This window comes from Osmia bicornis, chromosome 2 (assembly GCF_907164935.1).
Source record: "Osmia bicornis bicornis chromosome 2, iOsmBic2.1, whole genome shotgun sequence".
Lineage (NCBI taxonomy): Eukaryota > Metazoa > Arthropoda > Insecta > Hymenoptera > Megachilidae > Osmia > Osmia bicornis.
Window position 1 is genome coordinate 11,181,549 of NC_060217.1, and position 16,234 is coordinate 11,197,782.

The 16,234-nt window shown below is 36.0% G+C and overlaps 1 protein-coding gene across 2 annotated transcripts in view; it reads right to left on the reverse strand.

Annotated features, from left to right (window-relative positions):
* Nucleotides 1–16,234, reverse strand: part of LOC114871466 — a 123,671-nt gene that overhangs the window by 105,480 nt on the left and 1,957 nt on the right. The window lies entirely within an intron of this gene.

Below are 16,234 nucleotides of genomic sequence, written 5' to 3' on the forward strand. Positions count from 1 at the left end.
TTAAATTGAAAAAGAAAGAATGGTTGTGTTTTGAATGATTCTAATTAGAGCGTGTCTGACTACTTGGCTGAATCTACTGTGCGGTAGTCTACCACCTATTTTAGAGGGATAAATTTTACTTAGTTAATTACAAATAATTTTGTGAAACGCATGAAAATTTTTCCAATGAAAATAACTGAATATCATAGAAATTTAGGAAAAGAATCGACGCGGCGGAAATGTATTACCAGACGAGTATCAACAAAATTGCACGTTCCCTTAGCAAATGGTATCTACTTGAAGCTTGAATTTCAATCGAAATTACAGGTGTCGGGAAAAATACCGTTGTTAGTTCAAAGACACGACGTAGAAACGTAATTTCGACATTTGAAGGGTGAACGTTCTTATTCAGTTGGTATCGTTTGTCCTACTAGATGTACAGGAGGAACACACACCGCATATGATGCAACAACACTCTTTATCTTGTGGTAAACCGGGTTTTGACTTTCGAACCGATACGCTATCGCAGAGCAGAACGGCGTGCACTTGGTCGACCACTCGTCTTCTGATGAATCTGAATCGAACCGAGGAAACACGCTTCCCCGTTTCTTTCGTCGGAAACCAGATTTACTGGAAAGCCTGATAACCAGTTAACGCATCGACCGTTGTAGTCATCAATTATTAACATCAGAAATTTGAAATAATTAAGAGAAAAAAGAGACCAAAGGAAATATCAATTGATATTATATCAAGCGAAGAATGGAATCGAAGAAACAGTTCTTAGAATTATTAATTATCTTTATTACTACATATATTGCACTAATATTTCTTGCATACTTTGGTATGCTAAAATGCATATGACAATCTATTCAATATTGAGTGTGACTTTTTACTCCATTGATCAACTATGTTAACCCTTCACGGTCCATTTATTCTGTACATTAGCTGCAACTTGTCAATGTGTTGAATTGAATTTCGAGGTAATAAAATAGTACGTATGTTGTTTCTGCGTATGTCTTTTCATTAGAAATTTAGTGTTACTAAATTGAAATGATTAAATGGGGAAAAAAACTGCATAATTAATTTAGAATATTGATATTACAGCAATGATTTAAAAGAGCGAATGGTTAATTAAATTGCAGAACTTCTTACTGCAGTTTATTCTAGAGTTTCAGTAGGTCTGACTACACATGGCCGTTTTCACTGCACCAGTCAACGTACTTACTTAAGCACTCACTTACGACTTTTACTACAGCAATCAACGAAGTTAACCCTTCACGGCCCATTTATTCTGTACGATAGGTGTAACCTGTTAATGGATTCAATTTATTTTTAAGTAATAAAGTAGCGTAGTGTTATAACATTTCCCTTTACTTTGGCGTGTTAGTAATACAAAGTTGAAATAATTAAAACTCAATTATATTGAGTATTGGTACTATGAAATAGAAAATTTAAAGCGTAAATTTGAAGATTAACAATTTTAGTCTTTAAAAGTTATACTTTCAGTTATTACATTTAAAGTACTGTCATTAATAACTCACATAGTAATTAGAAGGTGTTAATTGAGATTTTATTTAGACCATAGAAAATTGGCAAACAATTACCAGAGGTGGAGAAGAACCTGAAAATATCGAGTCAAGTCAGCTAATAATAAATTAAGTAAGTAGAATTTTTTGTGAACACTTCCACTTCTGATTCTCGCTCAGCCCTAACAATTATATAGAATTGTTGGAACCGTGGACAAAAAGAGATATACAAAGGATGCATCGCATAATATGAAATGATTGGATCGATCAAACGAATGTTTAATTCATAAATTCGCTCTAGCATTTAACGGAAGAGATCAATGATGAAATTATTAACTGGTCGTATTCGACATTGATAATAAATCATCTCAAATCCTTTATCAAACGAAACTTATGAAACGATGATCTGAAGTTCGTGCTTTATCAGAAGCAATTTTCTGTCTACGCACGCTCTCTATCCGCTCTATACAGATATTGAATTCATTTGTGAGGCTTATCTTGTTATTACATACAATAAACTAACAAGTAGACCTACTTGACCTCGGGAAACAATTTCATCGAGCGGTTCAATAAATGCTCGCTCAACTACTTTTCAACATGCTCGTTGAATAATTCTTTTTTTTCCTTCGCTCGTTGTGCATCGAAGTGCAACAACCATTATCTCGCTTATTAAAACAAGCGATCCGATGAAATTAAAAGAATGTGATTCATGCATCGAACGCATGAAACGTTTAGAAGAAAAAAAAAATGAATAACAGCGATAACGAACGAAAATCTTACACGTATCGGTTAATTGCGAGAACTAACAAACTAAATGTGTGAAATATTGTTTTCATTTCAAAATGATTTGCACGCAACTTCCAGGCGTTCCTCGTTCTAAATTAAACGGATATATGTGTACGTTTTAAAGTGCATTATGTAAAAAACTATTCATGTTAAAATGCATTTCTGTTTATTAAGCAGTTGATCAACGCAGAGGAAGTGGTCAACTCAGGATACGGTCTCTTCATATTCTAATTCAAACTTCTCACTAAAGGTATGCGAATAGAATAGATCCGACCCTAGTATCGGGTATCCGAAATTTTCAGATTTTTGCACACTTCTACCTTCCATTATTTAGAATTTTCTTTAATTTCTTTTCTCAGTTATTCGATTATATTAGGTGTACAAATTAATTCGGTGCCTTTTCCTTTTTTAATTAATGGCTTATTTTTAAGAAGTTATAGTAACTACAATGATTGAATTTATTGTTATCGGTATCATATTCTCGCACCATTTTTCAAATTCAAGAAAGTGTAATATTAAAGGTACCGAATTAATTTGTACACCTAATATTTAATTTGTATTATCAATTGCTAGTTGATTTTTGTTGTTGTTTATAAATTGTTACTTTACAATTTGTCCATTGGACATTAGGTAAATTTTTATATGGCTAACGAATAACATATCATGTGGGTGACTGTTTCTAGTGAAGTGTCACCGTAGGGCGATTATTTTATTTTTATTGTTGATATCCACGGTTTAGGCAAAGGGTTGAAGTTACATTGAATGTTATAGTCGAAACTAAACTATAAAAAAAGAAATCTAGTGTGCCATGATTGTAATTATATTAATTTAACCTTTTCTTTACAAAGATATTAATTGCGAAAGGACACCATGAATCACACCGACCTCAACCTACTAATTAAATACAAAAGAATAAAATAGCGTAGTTACAAAGTGTTACAACGAGAGCAAAAAGAAACCTATCCAGTTGAACCTTTTTTGCACATGTTTCACCTTTTAACGGCGGTTTAATCGAACACCGTGACCGATAAGAATGTGTTATAAGTGCGTCCTCGAGGACACACGTGCCCTTCGCATTTCGCGTGGGCGGAGGTGTCCATTTAATCTAGCAGACTCCATCTTATAGCCTGTCGTTTGCTTCGATCGAACACCCTTTTTGTCTTCTTCTTACATAGCTATTCGTGTTGCTCCGGACGAATCCAACAGAGATATATCTTTCTTTTATTTTTAGCTTTTCCGCCATGATGGTAAATTATTTTAACGCGTTTACTGCTACATTATTGATCCTTTGAACCTAAAAATCGGCAATTTTTCGTTCGCCATAAATTACAATCATTTTATTTTTACTAATTATCAATTGTTTTAATCCTTTCGGTCCTACCGATACCAATTGCCACTTTTATATTTGGAACTCTTGCGGCACGACTTGTGTCACACCTATCTTACCAATCAAAGAAACAATTTCCCATTAGAATACATAAAAGAGCGTAAAATACATTTCAAACGATATTGGGTCGTTCCCATAAAAATAATCCTTTATGGGAGCATTAAACTTTTCCGCGAATAATCAGACGAGACGGTGCACTCGATAATAACGTAACATGCGAACTGCGTTTGCATTATTCTCTAAACGACGTAATTTCGTGCTCGTACTCGATGTTTATAACGGTCACGAGTTTTCCCGGCTGTTCTTCCGCGGTTGATACGTAAGAAAGATAGCCACGGCTTCCGTAATAGTTTACACGCGTGTATAATTTGTAATTGGTTCGAGCCTCGAGCTACACATTATCGATGTTGCACAGATACATATGTAATGCTTTACTTTATCAAACATACATCTGACACGAACCAAGTCTACGAAACTTTTGAGAATACTTCAAGATCAGATAGCATCGCAATGTGTTTTTCACTGCCTTCAATTACAACTCGTTCTAAGTAAATAAAATTAAACTCAAGATACGCTGTGCGCTCTGTGAAAGGAGAAATAAAGTACATCTTCTTACAATAAGTAAAGAACATCGTAGAAAGAGTCAACTTATTTTATTGGCGACGTATGCTAATATTATACGTTTTCTTATCGCTTATCGAATACGAAAATCGTTCATTAAATGTGGTATTAAGTTCCTCCTGTGTTTTACATAGATAAGGAATTTGTTTGTCTGCCTCGTGTAATAAGTTAACTCTGGTATACGATTCAAATTTTGATCACATTTGTACTTCAAAAATGAATGAACTTATATTTCGAATGCCTTTAATAAAACTCAGCTGATGTCACATAAACAGAATGTTTTATTAGAGAACTCATTAAACAGTGGATTAATTTGATAAAATTATGATATACCAGAAAGTATACTACAATATTTAAAATTTCTATCTTAAGAAGAGCTTGTAAAGTCTTGCAACCAAAGTGAACGTAAAAACTTTAGAATTCAATAAATAAATGTCCTCAGAATCAGTTAAGAAGCTTGCCATTAAGAATCCTTTTCAAGCTGTCTGAAAACATTTCCTTAGAATTTGAAAGTCATCGAAAAATAACAAAACTGTCATTTAACACTCCTAGATTCTACATCAAGATTCTCAAAATGAAAAAATTTCAACTACAGAAGCCTATCGTTCGACCAAAGAAAAAGATCTCAATCTCCAACATCAGAATCGTGTCAGAAGATACATAGAATAAATTCCAAGTTGCATACCGTCCAAAGAAAACAACGCGGCCACTTTAGCCCGCGAATAAGAGAAGATGCACGAGACGCGATACCGAGTGCCGATCGACGATCAACTTTTACCAAGATCGTGAAACGACTCGTTGTAGAGTCCGAACGCGAACAACGCGTGTCCGACGAAGGTATTAGCCCGAGGCACGTCGATTAAGCGCCGCGGATCGCGTGGGCAAAGCCATCGGGAGACAATAAAACCGGCGCCTCCGCCAGACGCTCCTGGAATCCGGCCAGATCTCCTTGCATTCGCTCGTACCTGCGCCTAACAGTTGCCGGCGTCGATTACTTGCTCGCTGTATCTTACACGTGTAACAGGAAAGAAGAAAACGACTGATCCAATCAGCAGAATGATTATAAGCTTTATATATCTATTATAGATTGAATGGTTGATATCGACCCATCTCAAGGATCAACCAGTCGACTCTAAAGTGGCAACAATTTTAATTAATTCTACGCTTAATTACGATCATTTAGATTCAAAAGCAGAAGGTTAGGTTAGATTAGGTTAGGTTGATCTTCATGGACCAATCAGACTGCAAATTGAAATCAATATGGCGTCAAACTAACGTCAAAAGTAAATGTTCAGCTTTAAGTATGCATAACTTTTGAATTTTTGAATTTTTCTCGTTGAATACCATCAGAATATATAGAAGTTAGTAATTTTGTGTGCCCTAAAGTAAAGTTCAATCTTAATTTCTCTAATGGTTGAAAGTCTTTGGTTAAAAATTTTGTCTCAATTAAATTCGAGTGCAGTTCTTTGCTTCGTTAACATGAAAGTTTCTAACTACACGAAGTTGGAAGACGACGAAAAAGAAAAAGATTACTACAGCATCTTCCACGAACCCGAGACAATTTGCCTGTTTTTACGTCGCGAGCAATTACGCTGTCTATCCGTTATAAGAGAAGCTTTTTCCAAAGGAACACTCTGTCCGACCGTCTCTCCCCTTCGCGCGCCAGCTTTTCGGTGGCTTCCATTAATGAACGCAGACAGTCTTAACGCCCTTCCTTTATTTTTCAACCGATTGGATCTCGTAACGTGATTACTAGTAACGCAAGTAACGAAGACCCTGAATATTAACTATCAAAGGAGATTTCTTCGAAGAAAATACAAAACACATCGGTTACATTCAAAAGCCAAAAGTAACATCCCTCGAAATGCAACATTGTACGTTTGAAATTTTCCACTTTTGCAGAAAAATGATTTTTCAAGACATTTAATTTTCTCTATTTTCCAAAGAAGTATATTCCATCGAGTAGAATTTAGAAACGATGAAAAATTGCTAGCAAGGTATCGGAACAAATTCGGATCCGAAATGCAACGACGAGCGCTCATTATCGTTCGCGCGCGGCTTCCATTCCCAACGATTAGCATTTTCATGTAACTACCTATCCAAGCGACGAGAAAACGCGGCAATGATTCATCGAACGAGTTCTGAGACCGGCAGACAAGCGCCAGGAGGTTTTAATGCTTGTCTCGATCGAAGGCATCCGAGAAATGTTATCCTTCCTCGTGTTTCTTTTTCGACGCTCACCTATAAATCTGTAAACCATGAAGGTATCTATAAATCCAGGCACGTGCTAATATTTTTGATGTTCGACGTTATTAAGGGAAAAGTAACGTCCGGAAGGTTGATCAGTCTCTTCGTGTTTTGTTCGATTCAATAAAACAGCCATTACAGTTGCAACCGAGTTGTCGGTCGAGTAAATTTTTCTTCGACATTTCTAGTTTCTTCGTGAAACGATCGAAGGAAGAATTATTGAAGATTTTAATTTGATTCAAAAGAATGTTGCAATTCTGGATTTATTCGATATAAATGATGATCACGGTGTAGATGTATTTCATTGATATATTTATGATAATGATACTCAATGCTAATGAAACTCAATTAATCATACTATACTTTTTTTCTTTAGAATTTATTGAAAGTTGAACTAACAGCTAACGATTACACTTGCAAACATGCAGTTATTGTCATTGAAAGCACTTTGATGTTGTTTTATAGCTTGGCATTTTTTATTTTTACCGAATGCTTTGTATACTGAGATAATTTGCATAGAAAGCTATGAATTCCTTTCAATAAGGACCGAATTAAGATTTTTAGAGCTCAGAGCTATTAACCTTCAAGAGCCACCTTTTATTCGAAATGAAATGAAATAACATTTAATTGTAAAGTAAAAGGGCAACAGGAAAAGAAAATTAATTTAATATTTTATGACACAGTAAACAGAAAATTTACGATAGGGCCCCTTGAAAAATGTAGCATTCCTTTTTTGATACAATGAACTTAAGTCATCGCTTAACAGCGAGCAGATATATATTTTATCGGCAGTGTACGTTGAAATTCATTAAAATGTTTTCAATGAAATTTCGAGATAAAACAGACCGTCGCGTCGGTGCTTTCGTGGATGGAATCACGCGAACGATCAGTTCATTAAGATCTAATCCACAACAGTTAAAGAGTTATGAATGACAAACGATACGTCGGAACAGAACGACAACCTGGACTCATTTTGCACTATATCGGTCTGTTTAACCACCAACAGCAATTACCAGAGCCCACCTGCATGAAGGAGGTTAACGACACTCATAGAGGTTGCGTCTTCGTTTTATGACTCGAGCTTCGTTTTTACAATTAAAAGAAAAAAGACGAAATGAAATAAAACTAAATAGGAAAAGAATGATCAAGAAAAAACGAATGTTAATAGCGTTAATTACTCTCGACTTGATTAAATCATATATTCCGCCTATTTTATAGCTCAAGCTTCGTTTTTGCAAGAATTAAGAATTGCTATCGACTCGATTAAATCATGAATAATATGATATATTATGACTGTTTGTATCTTCGAGCTTCAACTGATAATATGCGATCGCTGGGATCGCAATAATTATTGAATTAATAAATACTGATTAAAGCAGGGACGAGTGAATCTCGATGCACCCAATTATACAATACGCTCGGAGCGAGTATTTTTAATTGAATAAACATATTTCCAGAGTGTTAAATAATTTTCGAATCGAAGTCTTCGTGTTTCTTATGGATCGTTAACGAAGGCGAGTCACCGTGACGACGAATGAAATGCAAATAAAATTATAGAGCAAGAGTCGCCGCATAGTTATGGATTGACTTATGTCACCGACGGAAATTCCATTTACTCCTGTATCGATCGAACCGAACGAATCCCACGGGATTTAAGCTCTTATGTGGAATGGGAAAATCGAATGAATTGAAAACATCTATAATAGAAGCTAGTGAAGCTAAAGGAGAAAAGATGAAGTCTCCGGCGACCCTGGTCCCCATTTCCTTGTCATTCGCATATTTTCACGTACACGTAGAACGCATAAAAAAGGCTGAAAAATCGCGCCGCATTATGAAAGAACAACATTCCAGGGGAATAAAGATTCCAAGTAATCGAACTAAGAAAACTTAGAGGAATAGTTAGTTCTCTTTATGTTATAACAAGATGAAATTAAACAAAATTTCAGCATGACACATTGCCATAAGAATTTTTCAAGATACAAAGATTTGAATTTGAATTTAATTTTCTAATCTCCCACGTCTATCATTAATATAACGATAACGACAGTCTGACTCTTCTTTCTTGTTATCTATAAATGACTATGAAAATTCAAGTATGTACAATCCAATTAATACCTTAATATTTTGTTATTATCATAACATCACATGCTTAGCAAGAAGTGACCTTTGATTAATCGAAATAAAATAAAAGAATAAGAGATAATAAGGAGTATATCCAGAACATTGTAAAATGCGAAAACAGAGTGTACCGGAAATTAAACAGCTGCTTTTAATCATTAAGTGTATATCAAAATTGAAATGATAGATTTGAAAATGATACAGAATTTTTAAATTTATTTTGTCAGAGTAAATTTCGCCTTTTAATATAAATATAATCGAAATTAAGATTTTGAGAATCTCTACCTTTCCTCTAACGCTATTTTCTAATGGAAACTTACTTTGCTCGATACTATAAAATCTATTTGAAATACCTCCAGTCTACTGGTAAGGTAATTTCATTCCCACGGACATAAAATATATTTTAATTTACACAAGCGTTCCTTTCTCTGGGACATCGTCAATATTAATATTCATTTCCCTTCTCTTTCATCCTTTTTCGAAATACCAGTCGCGCGTTTATTGAATTTGTAATCACGATTTGAACGCGAATAAGGAAGAGGCGAACCGACGACCTTGCGAACAGCAATGCCGAACACACCTTCAAAATATTTGCACCCGAAGGTTGTTTCCAAAGCGAAATTACATACGTTTGTTTGTCGTTCTAACGGATCGGTCTAAAGGATATTTCAAATTTTACGGTACAAAGTATGGCCGAAAACAGCTGTTGAATCCAGCATTTCATGGGAGAACGGCCGAAACGAGATATCTGTCAAAACGCTTTCATATCGGTCGGCTTTGCGTAATTGGAAAAAGAGGAACGACCCATAAAAGCTGAAAACGAATGGGCGAGAATCGAATAGCTGGCCGAGCTCCGATGAATCTCTCGACGATAAATTTTCCGATCTACAATTTCGTACAAACGAGCTGAAAACAGAACCGCCTTCCGTTCTACTTGAAACTGTGTTTTGTTAGAAACGCTGTGTGCTAAGTATTAAACACACTGAAAGTTCAATATTTTCATCATAAAATATCTCATGTGTACGAAAATAGAGGCTATTTTTGATAACAAACTAATATTACGTTTTGAAGGATATTTTAACAAAAATCCTTCAAAAACATTCAATTATTATCACAAAGTTCACGTAAAGTAATATGAAAAATGTTCAATATTATACAATTTTTCATTAAATAAATTTCTAAAATAAAAAGGTACTATATTACTTTTCAAAATATAAAAGAAATTAGGCAACAAAGGGTTAAAATATCCCTTCGCTATTTTCCTCTTACATTTCATTATTTTTCTATGAATTAACGAAGAAATCTGTTCTCGTTAGGAAGAAATTGATCAATTAAAACAACGAAGAAACAGAAGGAAAATAATGACGGATTAAAACGTCTTTTTCACATCATTTCGTATCTGTTTAAACGCGCTTATCGCGCACCAGAGATAGTCGACTACGTAAGTGTCTTATCAATACATAAAATCCCACGGTCAATAATCAAGTGCCCCAGGAAAAAACAATCGTTACGTTTCTCGCTCATTGTCGCGATTCATTCTTGTTTTTCCCCTTCGACATTTCCGTTGATTTCTCTAGGAACGATCGAACGTTCGGCGAAGTCAATCAACTGAGAATCAGCAAGAAAACGTTTCTTTCGAAGTCGTCGGCTTTACGCTGAAAATCCCTATCTCTCCATATACGAGCTCTTCGAACAATCAACGTTCCATCGCATCGATAGAAAAACAGATATCGCCCATTGAGAGAAAACGTTACGTAAGGGTTTACAAGTTGGAAAATCCGTGCGTAAAACGATCGTTTAACCCTTTAGCTAAGACGACCGCTGTAGAACAATTCTGATTATGGACGTCAAAGGTAACTAGAGGTACAGTGCGAATTTTATATGAAAATAAACAGCGAAAGGAAATTTTGGATACAACTATAATTACTAAATCGAAGCGTTAGATTAGAAAGTTAATCCTTAATAAGCCGTATTACCGTGCGCCGTTCTACACATGGCTGTTTCTACTGTGCCAGCCAAGGTACTAATCACTTGTATTATAGTGTCTTACCACGGACGTCACTTTCTACTATGGCAGTAATGTACCAGTGTACAGTAGAAATTGCAATGTATAGTCGGACATAGACTAACGTAGTACATACTGATTTTTTAATCTCAAAGTCTGAACTTGGTACTTGAAATTACTTATGTAATTTCAGTGATATTCAACGCACCCCGTGGCGGTCGTTGTGTTGCAATTTGATAGATTATTCACTCAATTTGGATAACCCTTTATATAAAACCAGATTATCGCAGACTAATTTCATCTCCAGTAATCTCTACGATCTCCCAGTTTTCAACCTGTTAGTAGAAGTCCACGCGTTATCGTCCACCGCCATATTGGAGTATCGCTAATTCAAGGCTCGTCCGAGCGGAATTCACGTAATTGGTATCACATAATTCGCTATGGTATAAAAGAATGATTTCCTCGAAATTCTCGATCGTCTGATACAATTTCGAGGTCGCACGTTTGCGCGCGAAATAGACGTCAGCCGGGATCTATAAGTCAACGGGGACAAATAAAGTCGAAGATCTCCGAAGTCCCTTCTTTACAGCCTCCAACTCCGTTATTCTCGCTTTTTTCCTCTCTCGTCGTCACTCTTCGTCCATCCATTCTTTCACCTCGTCTATATCCTTCTCTCTTCCACTCTCTCACTTCGTTATCGTTCCCTCTGCGTCCGCCGGTTGGTCACCGTATCTACGGGTCGTTGATATCGCTTCGCCTCGTGTTTTCTCGGATAACGTATATAGTCGTCGTCTGCCGTGAAATCGTGGCGCGTTACGACGCTACGCGACGGCTACGTGCTCGACGATAATAATTATTGACAGATGCGACTGACTAATGCGGCCGCCGTTGCGACGTCGTTTGTCTAGCGTGAGTAAACTTTCAGCCACGCACTCTCGTCTACGCAAAGTGGCGAGCCGAGCCGAGCCGAGCCGAGCCGGGGCTCGATGCGAATCGACGCCGACACGCCGCGCCGCGTCGCGTTCAATGAAACTTTAATCGACCGACGCATTCCGAACGCTTTCGGCACTCGTTGCTTGACCCCCGGTGACCCTTCGACTTTCGTAGCATCGAGTACTTATACGCCATTTCTACGGGCTCGTACAACGACGCTGTAGTGACATTTATCGACGATATTTCGCGGCTGGAAAATCGGAGGAAAATTTGTGAAATTTTGTCCGAGTGAGAATCGATTTACCGTAATCCGTCTTGTTTTCCTCTTTCAAAAGGAATTTGGTTAATCGCGTTAGGAATAGGTGCGAGTTTGCACAATGGAATGATCGTTGGATAAATTCTGGATAACACGCTACTTTGTATAGAAATTTATAAGCACTTTGAAATCAACACCTTCCACGTGTAAAATTAAATTTATTCATATTGAACTATAAATGAGGAAAATCGAGAGGAAATAAATAGCAATTATTTTTCGACAGTGTGTAGAGACGCGTAACCGGTGTCCCCGGTTCTAATTTTTCTTTACCGAGTTGCGTATGTACACATTGAGATATCGCGAAAGGTAAAGTATACTCGTATAATTACATAATTTCCTGTAAGAAGTTTTTATTCAGCGGTTCTGGATCCCGTGTCCGTGATACTCGTAGGTAAATAAAAGATTACCAAGCAGCAGGACTTTAACACCTTGGTCGCATCGGTGCAAGACGTGACGCAATCGTTGCAGTAAGCGTACTCGAACCGAACCGTTCTCCTCTCGCGATCTCAGATCGGATTCCTGCTCTTATTACGTGTGCAGCGCGAAATCGCCTGTTAACCGCAAAATTCTATCGATACGAATAATTGACACGGCATAGATGCGTGGATGGTGGTTGATAAAACGCAAGCCTACCATCTCTGCTTCTTAATAAATCGGCAACTAAATTCTTGTAAATTATTTTTTTTTACCGCAGAAAAGTCGGAAAATTATCGTAAACATGCATTGGTAATTACAAGCGATCTAATTGTAAAGCAAAAATTAAATTTATTAGTCATTTTATATTGCACCTTATGAAATTAATATAATATTAATGTAATTAATATATTTTCTTTTGTCATTTCAATGATCACTGCGAAATTCAACGTGTTAAAAGAAAAAGATACGAGGACCGCGAATTTAATTACCGACCTAATAATTCATCCAAGATCGAGCGCACCAACAAAACTGTGCAAGCTGCGACAGATAACGGTCTGTGTACACATTTGTTTGTTCCACGGTGATAAAAATGTACCGCGACAGTGAATCGACCACTCGTGGAAACGTAAATTGCTTCCCGATCCGGTAAATTTTATTTTGCACGCGCGAATTTTATTGTCGAATCCGCCTGGCCGACCATGCGATTTCGTTCGAATGAATGATTCGAAAGGTTCGACACGCGCCGACGAAAACACACTTGTTGCAAGCCGCGTCGCGACGTCGATGAGTTTGCAAGGGAATTCCTCGAGATTCGTTGCCACCTTCTTTTAGCATAATTTATTCATAGAGTTCTTCATTTACTTAACGGACCGGCTTCGTAGCGGGACTCTATTATTAGAATCCTGTTGAAATTTTTACACTATTCCGATAAAACTTTGTCGCTATTATTAATTCGGCAGGAAAGCAATCAAATTCTTGTAATTATTGTGCAATCGCAGTAAATTATTCGTTTCTTCTATTGCTTCCTGCGATATTCAAATAGAACCTCGTTTAATACATTTCTAAACTATACTCGCAATCAAATCAAATTTCCTTAGAGAAAATGGCAATATATGTAGAGGAAACGGGAATTCTTAAAATTTCAATTTTGACGATATTAATATTAAAAATAATTTAGAACAAGAATAGTTCGTTCGTTCCTTGTCGCTCGAAGAAAATTAAATAAATAGTTAACTGTACTTTCTTGTTGCATTAAAAAGTGCAAAGGACATCTATTAATAAAAGTAATACAATAAAGAATCCTACTCAGAGTTAACCTTTGGAAATCAATAAGCTTATTAATATCTCCTTTTAATGGAATTATATTTTCTATTAATGCAACGATAAATAACGTCGAGAAAAGAATTTAACGATGGCGAATTCGATGATATTTTTCCTCTAGTTATCGACACGACTCTACTTCAATTTTCCACATGACCACCTTTGGCTCGTCAAGTTTAATACCGTCGGGTTTCTTTCCTTTTTCGAAAAATACTTACAGAAAATGTTTACCTTGTAACATCGATAGCTAACAAATATATGTAAATAAATTCATCGATGTTACACGAACTTCAAATTTCATTAGTTATTCAAATATTTGTCACGAAATCAATGTTGATGAATCGTATCCAATGTAACGTCGGTAAATACTTCGAGCAACAGAATTATATTAATTGAACCAAAAGCTATTGTTGTTTTGTAAAAAAATACCTGCGCTTTTATTTGCTTCAATAAAACAGATTAAACTGATTTTTAATTACCGATTCTTAGAAAAAGAAATATGATAGAATATAATGAAATTAAAATACTGTTAATATCAGCAATAAGGGAGATCTAAGAGAGAGCTTATTACAAGCCTTCCATTTACTATGTCAAAAAGTATTGAATGTTATTAAATTTTATTTATAATAAATTTCAATTTCAAAAAGGGGGCTCTCGAAGACCTGATATCCCAAGACCCTAGAAATCTTAATCTACTCCTAAATATAAGAATGATTATTCCTCTCATACTTTGTACATAAATATCGAAGTAAATAACTCCGATTTAAAAAGAAGAAAATTTCGTATTCATTCTAGGAGCAGATTTATTGGAATATTACCAAGCGAATAAATTTTAAATGAGAAGAACAAATCAGGGACGACTCTTTCTTCCTCTTGTATGCTAATTCCTACTAATAACTCGTGTCTTTGAGCATTCGCAACAGTAATCATTCGCGCATCTTCAATCATTTGCATCTTCAATTTACGACATACTAAGATGTCTTTATTTATCGACCGATAGACGATTGAATTGTGTCTATCGCTCAATCAATTGGCTCAAATTATAATAAATGTGTTAAGAATTATACAAATTTACTCATTCGACCCTGATATTGTCCCATGACAAATTTGTGTAAATAGTGATTCACACTTTTTCGTACAAGTTCGTATTAATACTGTTATTTCATCAAATTTATAAATATTGCTAAGCAAATAATGGAAATCCTCTTTTGAAAATTCGAAGAGGAATTGAATCTTAAAGAGAGGTTGCAATTAAAGTCCGTAAGTTCTAGAGCATATTTAACAGATGCCGATGTGAACTTAAATTTTTATAGGGGATATTAGTGATATGGTGGGCTCTCTTCTAGAATATAGGCCCCAATTTCTAATTAATTAGGCTCCTAATCCCCTACCGAACCATCGGGAATTTTCCTGAACTCTCAATGGTTAGTCCATCCCTGGTACGTAACCTATTAATGAATTTCACAGGTTTCTTACAGCAGTAGAAAAATGACACGTCGAAACAACATCCGGCAACAATATTCGACCCTCTATCCTTCTAACGTTTGATCAATGTTCGCGCGTGTACAGTTCGTTTGCGTGACAAACACCAACGGCAATGCTCGAAAATAACGAGATTCGATCAATAATGTCTTCGATCATCTCGCTTCCAGCGTCTAGAAAAAATTAAAAGACAAAAATATCCACCGCATCGATCACCATGAATAACGTACATAACTTAGCGATTTAATTTTTCGCACCTACGCATTTTCTAACGCGCTTGGTATCTTAGATGACGCGTTTTACGTTGCCGTGTATTATTAGTGATTACATCGGGATACACGGCGAGCACAACACTTCATTGAGAATAAAATGGGCCGATATTCTGTTTACCATGCACGAAGCCTACTGCGTGAATGTACAACCACGGAAACCTAACAGCACAATGGCGTTACAGTGATTCTTTATTCGAAGCATTTGCGTGACAAACAAACGTGAGCAACGATGCCGCCGGTGATGGTCGAACAATAAAAAATCCGCATAGTAATAATACTGGTTCGCGTGGTAAAAGGGCATACGTTCCGCGAACGATCGAGTTGTATTCAAATTTACCCGCCATTCAGTCGGAAAAACGCGATTCCTTTAAGATTTCCTGTTCCGGTTAACCTTTTTGAAGATACTAACTCTCTTCAATTCAAACATGAATGAAAAACGTACGATTCATAAATTTTCTCCAATATATAAAAAAAAAAAAAATAAATATAAGATTTTTAGAATTAATAGTCTCTTACCCCTTTCACTACTATCGGGTCTAATAAAACCTGTGCTATGGACGTTTCTAGGCCCCAAGCTAATTTTATAAATTAACAAGAATAAATAATAGATATGAAAATTTCCATGAGTCGGCGTATAATTGAATTAAAACATACTAACATATCATTATTGATACGTAATGATACGACTCGTATTCGACTCAATGGATTAACGAACACGTTACTCTATGTACATAATAGCACACGTTTTGGTGCGTAATATATGTTGATAACGTGTCCAAGAATATCATGTTAATACCTTGACTACTACAGTAAAAGTGAGCATAT